Source organism: Lolium rigidum, chromosome 7, assembly GCF_022539505.1.
Source record: "Lolium rigidum isolate FL_2022 chromosome 7, APGP_CSIRO_Lrig_0.1, whole genome shotgun sequence".
NCBI classification, from domain to species: domain Eukaryota; kingdom Viridiplantae; phylum Streptophyta; class Magnoliopsida; order Poales; family Poaceae; genus Lolium; species Lolium rigidum.
In genome coordinates, this window is record NC_061514.1 from 294343562 (window position 1) to 294359589 (window position 16028).

The window sequence follows — 16028 nt, forward strand, 5'->3', positions numbered from 1 at the left end:
TCTCATCCATAATTACCTGCCACATCAGCATTTTTAGTGAGGCTAGGATACATGATACTCCCTCCATACCAAGGAATAGGGCGTAATATTTTTTTCAAAATTTTATCAAAGCTTAAGAGCATCTCCACTCGTCCCCCCGAACAGGCCCCCGGCGAGCGTTTTTTCCATCCGGACGGCGTAATTCGGCCCAGTCGCGCCCCCGGTTCCTCGTTTTCGTCCGGATTTGGGCCTAAATCCATCCGGCGATCCCACGCCATCCCCGGCCCCGGGAGCGCTCGGGGACTCGGACGAAACGAAAGCGCGCGAAACGGCGAGGCAACTTCCCGCGCATCCGGTGGCCCCAACTTGTCGGCGAGAGAAACCGATCGTCGTCCTCATCGCATCGTCTTCCGCGCGTCGTAAAAGCTGCCGCCGGTCCGCATTCGCCGGCCACGCGGCGAGTTAATGTCGTCGTCTTCCGCGCACGCATCGTCTTCCGCGCGCACTAAAGGCTGCCGCCGGTCAGCTCGCCGCGGACGCGTCGCATTCCACGCGGCATTTAATCCCCGCGCCAGCCACGCCTATATACGCCGGTCCGATCACCGCGAGGCGTACCCCGTGCTCCACTCTCCCTCCACTCTCCCTCTACTCCCAAGATGGCGTTCTACGACGACGACGGCGCAGCCAACAACGGCTTCCCCGCCGGTCGCTCCACGCGTGGGAGGGGCACCTCCTCCACCGGGCGGGGTACCCTGCCCGCCGGACACGAGGCCTCCCGGAGGCGGCTGGAGGCTAAGTGCTGGCGGCGTTCCAATCCCGCCGACGCCGCGGGGCCATGCCCTCGACGTCGCCATCGAGGAGGCGAGGATGACGATGATCGACGAGGAGCGCGCCGAGCCACGCCACCACCCCGACAACTACACGGCGTGGAACTCCTACTTCCTCCGGCGGTGGGAGCGGGAGCTGGCGGCCTACGACGGCCCGCCGCCTCCGCCTGCGCGCAACAACGCCGTGGGCCGCCGACGGTGGTGGAGCGCGCCGGAGCGACGCCGGCGAACGTCCTCGCGCACATCGAGGGCGGCAACTTCCCGGTGCTCACGATGCCCCCTCCATCGGCATCGAGGGCATCGGCGAGCCGCCGTCCGGAAGCGTCCGGCAGCCACGGCGCATGGCCGCCGGCTCGTCGTCTTCGGATCGGCGTCAAGGTCATCCTTGGCGCCGGTGAAGAGGAGGAGGCGACGTCGCCTTCGACGCCGGTGCGCGTCAAGAAGGAGCCGGCGTCTACACCGGCGACCGGAGGCGCGAGCAGCGGCGCCCTCGTCATCCGCGAACAGCCTTCCGCGCCGCAGAGCGGCCGAAGAAGACGAAGAAAGAGGCCGCCGCAAGCCGGCTCGCCGAGGAGAGGCGAAGCGCGCGGAGGACGCCGCGATGGCGGAGGCGATCGCCGGGTCGCCGCACGACATGGAGGAGGAGAAGCGCGCGGACGACGCCGCACCGGACCGGGCGAGGCGCGGCCGGGAGCGCGAGAGGCGGAGCGGCGGCGGCGGCTGCTGGACCCGGCCGCCGCACGCCAACTCCGCCGCCCGCGCCGGCTCCAACCGCCAACGACGATCTCGCGCGGTACCGCCGTCCTGCGACACCTCCATCCGGCGTCGGCTCGTCCCCGTCGTCGATCTCGAGTCCTCCTCCGACGACCGGTACAAGCGCGTCCCGGGGTGGGGAGACGCCGGCCGGGCGGCGAGCGAGCCCGAGCCGCGCGGCTCGAAGGCCAACGACGACGGCTCCGACGACGACGGCGGCGACTACACGGTGTTCTACCGCCATTTCGGTATGTAGAGCGCCGTGTTTTAAAATTAGCGTTTGCATTCCCCTAGCCGAATTTGAAATATAGTCGAATTCGGCCTCTATGTATGAACTCCTCCCGTAATGTAATAAATATCATTAAATTTAGTCTATATTCACCCGTTTTTAGCCGTAGTTTGTCAAGTTTCCGTTTTTTAAATTCGCATCGTCGACTTCGCTCAGGCACGCGGCTGGGAAACTACTACTCCCCACGCCAAATCTTCCTCCAATCCGGACGAAAATTTCGCCGGATTTAGGCGTGGGGAGCGCCAACGAGTGGGGATGCTCTAAGGCGCGGGATGTGTTTTGGCCCGTTTCTCCCCGAACTGCCCTCACAATAGTTTTAATGGATCCTTAGAATCAGGAAAGCAAGCAGTAACCGATGGGGCTGCCATTGGATATGCATGTCGCATGTCAGGAAAGGATTAGAAAAAAGAAAGATCAGCAATTAATGCGGCGCTGCAATTGGACCATGCAGGGGCCTGCATGGATCTTTTGAGATACCCCAGGAATCATGCGTATTAACTCAGGGGAGAGAAATTAAGGGCAGCCGTATTATTAGGGGTAAGTTGGGAAATTTTTGGCGTTGCTGTTTCTCCTTAATCGCCGTGCATAATAATTTACGCCCTATTCCTTGGTATAGAGGGAGTACTAATGTATGATACTAGCACTATGGTTAGCCTGAGTTCTCAAAACTGAGCCGACCCCACTGTAGTACAATGTACTCCCTCCGTCCTAGTTCATAGGATTTACGCGTGTTCCTAGATCGTAAATTTGATAATGATAATACAACATATGTATTACGAAATATATGTCATTTGAAAGTTTAGATGTTCTACTTCCTAATGATATAATTTTTATATTATACAAATAATATTATGTTGGCTAAATTCACAACCTAGAGATACCCGTAAGCCCTATGAACTGAGACGGAGGTAGTAAAATCATTGAAATCCGTACTACATTAACCACTGGATCTGTCTTAAGTTTTGGAAAGAAGGTAGTACTAGTACTATGCAAGTAGGAGAAGCATCATTTAAACGGTGTAGGTGATGGTCCGGCCACTCGGTGCAGGCACTGTAGTGTACTCCACTTCACTCCTGCGCGTGCCCCTCATCTAAACCCAGAATCTACGCAATCGCGGAGGGTCAACTCCTACTCGTCACCCCAATCCTCGGTCACGCGCGCACGCAACAAATGAGCACAAACAAAAGGACAAACAAACAAGTTTCTTTCTAGTAGAGAAGAAAAAGGAAAACGACGAAGTCTATCTAGGCTAATCATCATAACTAACTACGTACACCTGTGTCTTCTCTTACCTGAAAATACAGTACACTGTATCAGGATACATTGCATATATCCAGCGACCCATGCTGCTGATGCATGGCTAGGCCAGAAGGATTAGACAAGCTACAAGATGACAACATCTACAAAATAATAAAAATAAAAATACAAGATGACAAGCAGCGTACGTACACCTGCACCTGCAGGTTATATTCTTTTTCTAGACACAAGTGACTTTCAAGAAGGAGGCCACACTCCTGGCGATGCTGTTCCTTGCAAGCATGCTTTTGGCTGCATTACGGTCAGTCGAATACAATATGGAAACCTGCAAATCAATGAGGATTATATATGCGTGATCCTGTGTTGACTAGCTTTTCAAATTCTGGTGCACCGAGCTAAGCTAGCCTGCAGACGTTCTTGGCTTGGAGCAGTTTGTGTGTTCTTGTTTTATTCTTGGGATATGAGGAGGAGAGGACCACGATCTTGTGATCTGAGCTTGGTACCGCACACACTGCCCGGGAAAATGATTAACAAACTCAAGCAACCGACACTGCAGAAGATTCCACACTGGCAAGAGACGCCAGGTGCATGTGCAGGCTCTGCACTTCTGCATTGAACATACCACCTCCTGCCTTTCTTGGTTCCAGGTTATTTTTGAACTTACAGCAATAAACAGTTCTCCTCCCTCTCAAAAAAAAGCAATAAACAGTTCTTAATTAATACTACAGCTAAGATGTACGTAGTTCTCTTGCAGTAAACCTAGAAGAATATGTACACGCTCCGTTTGTCAGTGAAGAAGCAATCACAAACGTACGTTGGGCACCAACAATTTGGAAGCATTTTGCTGTGTTTACTTTTTTCTTCTTCTTCTATCTCTTTCTCTTATACGTGCCTTCAGAAAGTCGACTAAAGGACGACACTACGTTTCACTACAGGAATGGCGGGAGACGCCGACGGCCAAACCCTACGCCGAGGGCTTTTTATCGGGGCCATCGGCGTACGGCCTCGCCGGGGCAGCGCCGGAAGACGCCCGTCGGCGTACACTTGCCGTCGGCGTAGAGGTTGCTACGCCGAGGGCAGCCGTCGGCGTCAGCTCGGCCCTCGGCGTAGGCACCGGCCGTAGGCTCGCTGCTCCATCGGCGACGCGTCGGCGCGCTCACGGCGTCAGGCTAGACGCCGAGGGCTACCCTCGGCATAGGGCATGGCCCCCCTATGCCGACGGCCACCATCGGCATATAGCTTTTTTTATTTTTTCTTTTTCTCTCTCTCTCATATTACTTTATATTATGTTTCTATTATTTGTTTACTAGTATGAATTATGTAAAAAAGGTTCTATTTTTTAAGAATTCGTAGATGGCATATATGTAGGTCCCACGGGTGACGCTCTTCGCAGACGGGTCAACCGGAGCCACTAGGCCCAACTTCGCTATCGATGTACATATGTCCTTAAATATTTAGGAACAATTCCATTGCTAACCCTAACTCCAACCCTAACCCTAACCAGAGGCCATTCCCGCCCTAGGGTTTCCCGCTTCTATTTTGGTAACCCTAAACCTCACCCGGATCCTATCCCTAACCCTAACCCTAGGGGTAGATCTGCGGGGTCCCCGCCCTAGGGTTTGGCTAACCTTGCCTGTACCCGGCGTTGACGATTTCCGCATGCATGGGCTAGCACTTGGTAAAATCCAGGATCTGTATGTGGAAAACTCCCGCCACGGCTCAAACAGAGCCTATTTTATGGTAAAGTATGCCCAACCTATGGTTTCCATGTACATATGTCCTAAACAAAGAAAAACAAATAAAAAAGTCCACTGGTAAACCCTCGCACGGAGAAAGCTATAGGGGTAGATCTGTGGGGTCCCCGCCCTAGGGTTTTCCAAGATACAGACCACCGGAGCATCGGAATCGCAGGAAAACTTGTGTGTGTCCACATGGCATGCACAAAAGTGGTTTGAGATGGTTTTATATCCAAGGATACCCCCCAAGGTGTGTCCGGCTTCTCGGACAAGGGGTTCCTACACTTAGGCAGATTCTGGATGTATAGGGGAACTCCTCGGAGGTGAAGCTCGGAGAGAAAAGTGATACATTTAAGAACTTAAGACCCACACACGATACAAAACACTTAAATAACTAGACCCACACACATACGAAAGCGCTTAAAGTACTAGACCCACACACGAACCGAAACACTTAAAGAACTACACCCACACACAGGAACCAAAACACTTAAAAAAACTACACCCACACAGGAACCAAAACACTTAAAGAACTAGATCCACACACAAACCAAAACATTTAAAGAAACTACACCCACACACGAACAAAGCACTTAACACTGGGTCGACGCATGACCCGCTAGACACACGGACTCGACACACACACATATTAATCAGAGAAGTCGAAATCTTCATCCTCGCTGGGGTGTCCTACGAGCGGTGGTTGTGAGGTTCCACGACCACCGTTCATCATTCTCCCCCATGTCGACGCCTCTCCTTTGGCGTACTGCGCTTCAACCTCGGCCTTCGATACGTCTCCAACGTATCTATAATTTCCGATGTTCCATGCTTGTTTTATGATAATACCGACATGTTTTGTTCACACTTTATGTCATTATTATGCGTTTTCGGAACTAACTTATTGACGAGATGCGAAAGGCCGGTTGTTGTTTTCTACTGTTTTTGGTTCCGGAAAGGCTGTTCGGGCAATATTCTCGGAATTGGACGAAATCAACGCCAAACCTCCTATTTTTCCGGAAGGCTCCGAGCACCGAAGGAGAGTCGGAGGAGAGCCGGGGCCCCACACCATAGGGCCGCGCGGGCCAGACCCTGGCCGCGTCGGCCTAGGGTGAGGCCACCCTGTCAGCCCTCCTGCGCCGCCTCTTCGCCTATAAAACCCCTTTCGACCTAAAAACGAAGTACCTCTTGACACTACAAGAAAAGTTCTGATAGACAATGTCTCAAAATCGTCCGCTAAGGGGTATTTTTCGTCGCCTATGGGCCTAACCCGACGATATGGGTTCTGTTGTGGAAACTGCGTCAGGCAAAGTCCTACGACGATTTTTCGGTCCGTCGCGCTTGGGCGCCCTTCCGCCACGGAAAATCGGACCGTTGCCCAAGTGTTTCCGGAGCCCGTTGATCTGCCGGCGTCATGCAAGCCGACACGTGGCGAGGCCAGGTTAGCCGCGGTTAACGGCGTGCTAACGCTGAAACCCCGTGGTAGATGGTAGGCCCACACGAGGCCTGCCACGTCTTAAGGGGCCGGCCCATTAAGTTTGCGGGTCGGGCCAGCTGACTTAGTTTGACCGGTCAACTATATAGCTAGGCTGGTCCATTAGTTACATGGGCCGGGCCTAACCTCTAAGGTTGACTGGTCAAAACTTTAATGGGCCGGCCCTCTAAGCATGTGGGCCGGGCCGAATGCACTCGTTTGACCGGTCAACAGGCAAAAGGGCCGGCCCACAAGACATGTGGGACCCACTTTCTCGGTATCGGGCCGGCCCATTTACAAAGTGGGGTCCACTTTAAAGCAACTGGCCGGCCCAAGAAGTTAGTGGGCCGGCCCGATTAGCATGTGGGTCCCACTTTCTCGCTATCGGGCCGGCCCATTTAGTACGTGGGGTCCACATTAGATCAAATGGGCTGGCCCAACAAACCGATGGGCCGGGCCAAAAGCACCGGTGGGTCCCACTTTCTCGTTAAAGGGCCGACCCATTTAGTATGTGGGGTCCACCATATAGCAAGTGGGCCGGCCCAACAAGATAGTGGGTCGGGCCAAAAACACAGGTGGGTCCCACTTTCCGGTTAAAGGGCTGGCCCATTTAGTATGTGGGGTCCACCATATAGCAAGTGGGCTGGGCCAAAAACTCTGGTGGGTCCCACTTTCCTGCTAAAGGGCCGGCCCATTTAGTATGTGGGGTCCACCATATAGCAAGTGGGCCGGCCCAACAAGATAGTGGGCCGGGCCAAAACGCTGGTGGGTCCCACTTTCCTGTTAAAGGGCCGGCCCATTTAGTATGTGGGGTCCACCGTATAGCAAGTGGGCCGGCCCAACACGCTAGTGGGCCGGGCCAAAACACGGGTGGGTCCCACTTTCCTGTAAAAGGGCCGGCCCATTTAGTATGTGGGGTCCACCGTAGAGCAAGTGGGACGGCCCAACACGCTAGTGGGCCGGGCCAAAAACACAGGTGGGTCCCACTTTCGTCTTATAGGGCCGGCCCGTTTAGTATGTGGGGACCACCACAAAAGCAATTGGGCTGGCCCAACTAGTTAGTGGGCCGGCCCGATGAGTGAGTGGGGTCCACCTTAAAGCAAGTGGGCCGGCCCAATAAAAGTGTGGGGTCCACGAAAAATCAAGTGGGCTGGCCCAATAAGTAAGTGGGCCGACCCGTTTAGTTGCTGTTTATATGCCGGCGTAAAAGGCGCTTTAGGATTTTGCGGGCCGGCACGTATGTGATTTCTCTTAATTGGGCCGTTTAAGGGATGGGAATTCGTGATTTAGATACTGAGAATATTTACGCACAAGCACCAAAGAAAAAATGCACGAAAGAACTATAAAAACTAACTAAATATTACATCAGCTGCAAGGCTTTGAAAAAATATTACAGAACCCAGAGAAATTGAATGGTAATTAAACCTAGCAATACAATGAAGCGATCCGACAATCTTTTAAGTTGTCCATGCAGCACCTATATCCGAAACAAAGACATTACAAGTTAAGACAGACAACAATGGAAACGCAAAGACACCGCAATATTGTTTGCCAAAGAATTTGGAACTCATCATTTCGTCGTTATAACAAGATCATTGTAATGCGCACAATAAGCAAACAAAGAGTGCATGCCGCATACCAACGACCAATATAACGGAGCATGTTAGAATGAAACAATAGACTTACTACTGTCGAGTCCCATGCAAACCAACATGTTCAGGGAGTACAAAATTGGCATGAACAACATAGTAGCAGAGCTATAAATTTTGTAACAACGATCGAGCAAGATGAAGTTATGATGGCTACATCTACAGAAAGCGAGGAATGTAAACCAAAAATAGAAGTTACGATGGCAAAAGCTAAAGAGGAGGGAATGTGAACCAACATGTGCCAAGTGCAATTACTTAATTTTGGCCGTGAACTAAATAATACTCCTGAACTTATAGTGAAGGGGATGCAAATCAAGATGTTTCGGGATATAAACTTGTAATGAGCAACACATAGAGGATAGTTAATGCTGGAGCTTAGGATGGACCAGATACAGAATATAGTGGGATCACCTGTGAACTTGTATAAGAGGGAATGCAAACCAATATGTGTTATCACCAGAATTTGACCAAGTCAGAGGTGGGCCGCGATCAGGATGGACTTGAAGAATATATATATAGAAGGAATACATGAATCGGCCTTTTATACCAAGTTGGGCTTAATTGCCCATGTATCTGTAACATATTAGATCGCATCTTAGTTTAGAGATAGAATCTTACCCGTGCACGGTTTAGTGCACGCCCACATTAGAAAGTCCCTGGACTATAAATATGTATCTAGGGTTTATGGAATAAACAACAACCAACGTTCAACCACAAACAAATCTCGGCGCATCGCCAACTCCTTCGTCTCGAGGGTTTCTACAGTAAGCATCATGCTGCCTAGATCGCATCTTGCGATCTAGGCAAGCACAAGCCCGCCTACGTTGTTCATGCGTTGCTCGTGCTTCGAAGCCTTTTTGATGGCGAGCAACGTAGTTATCTTAGACATGTTAGGGTTAGCATTGTTCTTCATGCTGCATGCTTTCGTAGTGCAACCCTTGCATGTCTAGCCGCCCTTACGCCTATCTTAGGCGTAGGGGCGGCACCCCGCTTGATCATAGTTTAGTAGATCTGATCCGTTACGATTGCTCCTTGTTCTACAAGGATTAGTTTAATATCTGCAATAGTTAGGCCTTACAAGGGGTCGGAGGATCCGGCGGCGTGTAGGGTGGCGTTTGCTAGTCCTAGAACGGATGTTCCGGGATCAACCTCGTGTTGGTTTTTAGGCCCCTGTCTAGGATCGGCTTACGGTCACCGTGCGCGAGCGCGAGGCCCGAACCTGAGTAGGATGATCCGATTATGCGGTGAAAACCCTAAATCGTCGTAGATCTCATTAGCTTTACCTTGATCAAGCGGGACCACCATATATTCGGACACCCCGTCCGAATCATGGGTGGATCGGCTCTTTGAGCCGATTCACGGGATAACCCGAGAGCCGATCGAGGCTCGCATTTAACGTTTACGTGTGTGCCCTGCAGGAAACTAAGCGAGGCATCATCCACACCTTCCCGACCAGGTATAGGTCGAGTGGCACGCCCTTGTGATAAACATCGGTGCATGCGACCAGGAGGCTTTGCGGGCCGTCGCTCGGAGGGACTAGGGCCAGCCGCAGCCCTAGTTGTTCCCGGCTCTACGGTGTTGCCCGTCTCGCCCGCCGAGTGGGTTTCCGACGTCAACACATTCTCGGCACGCCCGGTGGGACAGTCGACGACATCCACGACATCGCCATCTACATCCGAGATGGCGGAAGACACTCCGGTCACATACGCGGATCTGCCTGATGAGCTCAAGAAGAAGCATGACGAGATCAAGGCAACCCTCGAAGCCGAACTCATCGGCTCCTTCCACCGAACCCGCACCCATGGCGTCAGGTGGAAGGGTTTCACACCCGAAGGCGCGCTCGATGGAGTGGACCTGTCCGCTCCGTCGAAGAACGCACCAGGTCGCTGCGGCGAGGAGATCAACTACATGGTGGCTCATTCGCCGCACCGCCACTCCGAGAGCCTGGTGAACACCTTGGAGCGTGTCGCTCCGCGCGTCGTCCGAGAAATCATGAGTCACCGGTACTCCCGTCGGGACCGGCTCTGGGGACTTTCAAAGGAGAGATGCCGCTCCAGCCCCGGCCGTTCGCATGGGCAGCACCGGAACTGCCGAACTCATCGGCATACGTCGTCTACAAGGATGGTGGTGATCCTAGGGACTACCAATTCCTACCTGAGCCGCCTAAGGAGATCCCGCACGGATACACGTGCGCATACATTCCGGACTGCAACGCCTGGGCACTCTCGAACCAGGCTGCAATATCAGCGGCCTCTGGAATGGCAGGAGGAACGTCAGGAGCCGATCCTGAGAAGCAATCGTGGCTGGCTAAGTACGCCACCCAGACGAACCTCCAAGGTCCAGCTCCTGCAGTTGGCTTAGAACCGGAAAAGCAAGCATGGCTGGTTAAGTATGCCACCCCGGCGAATCTTCAGGGTTCGACACCTTCAGCCATCACGACGGATCAGATTTGTACAAGTTCGAAAGATCGGTTCGGTATGATGCCGAAAAGGAAGGCGTTCGGCTACACCAAGCCGTACCCCAACAGCTACGAGCTGATCCCGCTGCCACCCAAATATCGGCTCCCGGACTTCACAAAGTTTAGTGGATCAGATGGGTCCAGCTCCATCGAGCATGTGAGCCGATATTTGGCACAGTTGGGCACGATCTCAGCGTCAGATGAGTTGCGCGTGAGGTTCTTCTCACAGTCCCTCACAGGATCGGCTTTCGGGTGGTACACGTCGCTGCCACCAAACTCCATCCAAACTTGGAAGCAGTTGGAAGAACAGTTCCATGAGCGAGTATCACTCGGAGGCTTCCGATGTTGGTTTTGCCGATCTAGCGCAAGTACGACGAAGCGCGGGGAGACGATGGCGGAATACGTCCAGCGCTTCAGGACCATTAGGAACCGATGCTTTTCGGCTCGTATAAGCGAAAAGAAGCGATCGAGTTGGCGGTGGTGGGTCTCTCATCATCAATCAAGGACGTGGCCTCCCAAGCGAGACTACCCTTCGTTAGCGCACATGGTGCGAAGCCGACAGCATATGAACAAGCGCCACCCAGATGTTTACCAGGACAAATTCAAGCGGGTGGTGACTATGGTTGAGGCAGACGAAGATGAAGGTGCCATGGGAGATCAGGAGGTAGCAGTGGCTGAATGGACTCGAGCGACAGGCCCCGTGACCTGCAAATGGGTGAAGCCACAAGGCCCTCCAAAAGGGTTCGACTTCGACGTGACTAAGACGGAGCAGATCTTTGACCTCTTACTCGCGGAGAAGCACATAAAGGTACCCGAAGGCCACAAGTTCCCCACGGTGCAAGAGGCTGAACGGAAGGCCATACGCAAATGGCATAACACGTTCTCCCACACCACCAACGACTGCAGGGTATGGCGGCAGCACATTCAAGCGGCGATAGAGAACGGGCGTCTAATTTTCAACCAGTACGCCATGAAGGTCGATACCCAGCCCTTCCCCGCCGTGAACATGGTGGAGTATGCTTGCCATGCAGGGTGCCAGCCGGGTCCCGGGTTTCCTGTGCAATATCAACATGGTAGATCTTGGACACCACGCTGGCAAGGATGGAGATGAGGGCAGTTGCTCTCATAGCAAAGATTCAGAGGAAGCCGCTCCACGCGATCGGCTCCGCCAAGACGGCAAGCGCTACGTCACAGAGGGAGAAGTGAAGAACATAAGATATCAGCGACCTCTCTCTGATCACCTCCTCAACAAGTATGTGGGTCAGTACGACCAACGCCGACGGTCCAGCGACGATGATGAAAGAGTTCGTCTGGCCAGAGAAGCCAGAAGACATCGTCGGCAGAATCGCGATGAGGAGGAGCACGAGCGTTGTGCCAAGGGAAAGGCAAAGGGGCGAGACGACGAGGACAGGCACTGGGATTGTCCTTTCTTCAGGCACTGCTGGGATTCAGGAATGAGCCGATTGCCAACAATCGGCAATTGCCTGAATGCAACCGGAAGAAGAAGGAGGCAGCCAACGTGTCCGTGTTCGAGCGCTTAGGACCTCTCCCGCCACAGAGCAAGCGAGCTGAGTCCCCTCGGTCGGAAGATCTCGAAGATTCGGAAGACGAGGGAGGAGAAGAAGACAGTACCACCGGCCAAGGTGGTGCCCCGATGGACTCAGCCGTTCCCGAAACGCGAGGGTTCAACGATTGCGCGGCCTGGAAGAAGCCGAGAGATTATACTTGCATACATTGAGGAAGGCAAGGCCTGATCTAGCTGCAAAGGTTCAGCGAACCCTGGATGAAGAGGGTCGTCCACGGAAAATGGAGTGGCGCCCCAAGCAAAGGAAAGCCGATGATGAAGCATCGGCTGGCACAAACATGGTGCTCGTTCTTCCGTCAAAGCTTAGCGCTCCACGATCACACGACACATTCAAGGTGGGCGACAGCAAGCGCGCCAACATGATAAAATCAGAGATTGGGCTGGTTCGGTCTACCGGCCTGAGCGAGTAGCAAGAGCACATCAATGAGCGAACATGGCGAGGCTGATCCTTGTGATCGGCCCCAAAAATTTATGAAGGGAACTTACAAAACCTTCACCGAGCAAGCAACGTGGAGGCCGATTCCAGCAATCGGCCAAAATCATCCTCACCATCCATTACGCTCGGGTTCGACATGTTATCCAACGAGCCGATATCATCAATTCTCTTGACGAGATCGGCTCGGGGGCACCCAGGTGGATAGAACACGAGGGTATGCAATGGAGGCGTCTCACCCTTTGGTGATGGGTATTGGAATATGGGGGCCGATGCACTAGTCGGCCGTAAAAAATAAAAATCTAAAAATTCGAAAATTTTCGAGCATAGCCGATGCAGCAGACATCGACTTAAGAGGAGTAACTGTTACGATCAGAGGATCAATGGAGCACTAATGGAAGAGCTCCTCAATGGAGTAGTCTAAGGACTTAGATCCTCTCTTCAAGAACAATGCCAGGAGCAGCCTGGACGTGCGGATCAGGTCAAGGATGGATCGCATCAGATCCACCAAAGGAAAGGAGCCGACCTAGCCGGCAAGAACTGAAGAAGGCTCGGGGGGCAGCTCACCTTGAAGGCTCTCTGCTTTGAGAAGCCGATTTATGTTCAAATCGGCTGGCTCTGCATAAGAAGCTCCCTCAGACATGATCAAACCCAGGTCCATACAGCTAATTCGCGTATCCTCGCCTCTGTTTTGTTTTGGCTGAGACTCGGGGGGCAACAGGCCTATAGGTGCCCTGTGTTTAAGAGCCGATTGGAGTTACCTCGGTTGTTATTGCGTCATGATCGTCTCAAGGAGGAACTGGGAAGGAAAAGCCGTCGTCTGGTACGATGTTTGGACCGTACTGATGCTGCAAGAAAAGAAGAGATTGGTTCCTCAAATTAGCCGATGAATAGTCAACGACTGCGGGACTGCAAAACGCCACGGTCGAGAAAAACAATGATAACCCGATTCGTCACTATCGGTCTTGGTGTGGCGGGCGGAAGGATGAAAATTGGATTAATGAAAGGAGAAATTAGAAGAACAATTCTCATTAATTCAAAGGAGCAGCTTTACAAGAAGAGCCGATGGCTCTCAAAAGAGGGATCTAGTGCCTAGTGCACTGCTACTGCTAGTCCTATTCTACTAGTCGTCGCTGTCCTCATCATCGCCGTCGTCGAGGTCGTCGGTGCTGCTCCCAGGAAGCTCCTCACCGCTGCTGCCCCAGCCGTCGGCTGTAGCCTCTTCCTCCTCCTCCTCGTCATCATCATCGTCCTCGCTATCCGCCCAGCCGCGGAAGCGCTTCGTTGGAGGATACCCAATGGAGGCGGAGGAATCATCTTCCTCCTCCTCATCTTCTTCTTCCTCGTCATCACCGTCGTCCTCGCTGTCCGCCCACATGCGTGAGCGCTTCTTCGGCGGGAGCTTGGTGGAGGGGGAGGCCTTGGTCTTCTCCGCTTCTCCTCCCTTCTTCTCCTTGTCAGAGGAGATGAGGTGCGCCCCGGAGCGGAGATCGTCCTCTTCTTTGTTCTTCGGCAACGGTTGGAGAGAGGTGCCTGAAGCAGAGGAGGAAGAGGAATACATGGTCGCAGAAGAGAAGGGTTTTTTGGTTTGGTGAACGGAGCAGGGCAAGGCGATGGAGTGGTGAACTGTTTGGCACAGATAAATAAAGAGAGTGTAGTGGAGATTTAATGCCATGACGGTTCTCGAGGACGTAAGGCCGGGATTGACAGTGCATACAGAGAAGCCCGGGAGGCGAGGCGTGATGATTGAAGATTCTGCGGCAGTTCTGCTCTGCCACGACATGACCCGACGAAAGAAAGCGTAATGATTTTGGAAATGTCATTTCCAAAACCAGGGGGGCATGTGTTATCACCAGAATTTGACCAAGTCAGAGGTGGGCCGCGATCAGGATGGACTTGAAGAATATATATATAGAAGGAATACATGAATCGGCCTTTTATACCAAGTTGGGCTTAATTGCCCATGTATCTGTAACATATTAGATCGCATCTTAGTTTAGAGATAGAATCTTACCCGTGCACGGTTTAGTGCACGCCCACATTAGAAAGTCCCCTGGACTATAAATATGTATCTAGGGTTTATGGAATAAACAACAACCAACGTTCAACCACAAACAAATCTCGGCGCATCGCCAACTCCTTCGTCTCGAGGGTTTCTACCGGTAAGCATCATGCTGCCTAGATCGCATCTTGCGATCTAGGCAGCACAAGCCTGCCTACGTTGTTCATGCGTTGCTCGTGTCGAAGCCTTTTTGATGGCGAGCAACGTAGTTATCTTAGACATGTTAGGGTTAGCATTGTTCTTCATGCTGCATGCTTTCGTAGTGCAACCCTTGCATGTCTAGCCGCCCTTACGCCTATCTTAGGCGTAGGGGCGGCACCCCGCTTGATCATAGTTTAGTAGATCTGATCCGTTACGATTGCTCCTTGTTCTACAAGGATTAGTTTAATATCTGCAATAGTTAGGCCTTACAAGGGGTCGGAGGATCCAGCGGCATGTAGGGTGGCGTTTGCTAGTCCTAGAACGGATGTTCCGGGGATCAACCTCGTGTTGGTTTTTAGGCCCTGTCTAGGATCGGCTTACGGTCACCGTGCGCGAGCGCGAGGCTCGAACCTGAGTAGGATGATCCGATTATGCGGTGAAAACCCTAAATCGTCGTAGATCTCATTAGCTTTACCTTGATCAAGCAAGACCACCATATATTCGGACACCCCGTCTGAATCATGGGTGGATCGGCTCTTTGAGCCGATTCACGGGATAACCTGAGAGCCGATCGAGGCTCGCATTTAACGTTTACGTGTGTGCCCTGCAGGAAACTAAGCGAGGCATCATCCACACCTTCCCGACCAGGTATAGGTCGGGTGGCACGCCCTTGTGATAAACATCGGTGCGTGCGACCGGGAGGCTTTGCGGGCCGTCGCTCGAGAGGACTAGGGCCAGCCGCAGCCCTAGACATGTTAGGGTTTGCATTGTTCTTCATGCTACATGCTTTCGTAGTGCAACCGCTGCATGTCTACAACATATACGCCTATCTTAGGCGTAGGGGCGGCGCCCCTTGATCATGGTTTAGTAGATCTGGTCCATTACGATTGCTCCTTGTTCTACAAGGATTAGTTTAATATCTGCAATAGTCGGTAGGCCTTACAAGGGTTTGGAGATCGGCGGATCGGCGTGTAGGGTGGCGATTTGCTAGTCCTAGACGGCGGATGTTCGGGGATCAACCTCGTGTTGGTTTTTAGAGCCCTTGTCTAGGGGATCGGCTCACGGTCACACGTGCGCGTAGCAGCGGAGCCCGATACGTGAGTGGGGATGATCCGATTATGCGGTAGAAACCCTAAATCAGTCAGTAGATCGCGCTGGCTTTACCTTGATCAAGCAGGACCACCATATGTTCGGACACCTCGTCGAATCATGGGTGGATCGGCTCTTTGAGCGATTCACGGGATAACTGAGCCGATCGAGGCTCGTGATGTTAACGTTCACGTGTGTGCCACTGCGGGAAACTAGCGAGGCATCATCCACACCTTCCTGACCAGGTATAGGTGGAGTGGCACGCCCCTGTGATAAACAACCGGCGCGTGCGACGGGAG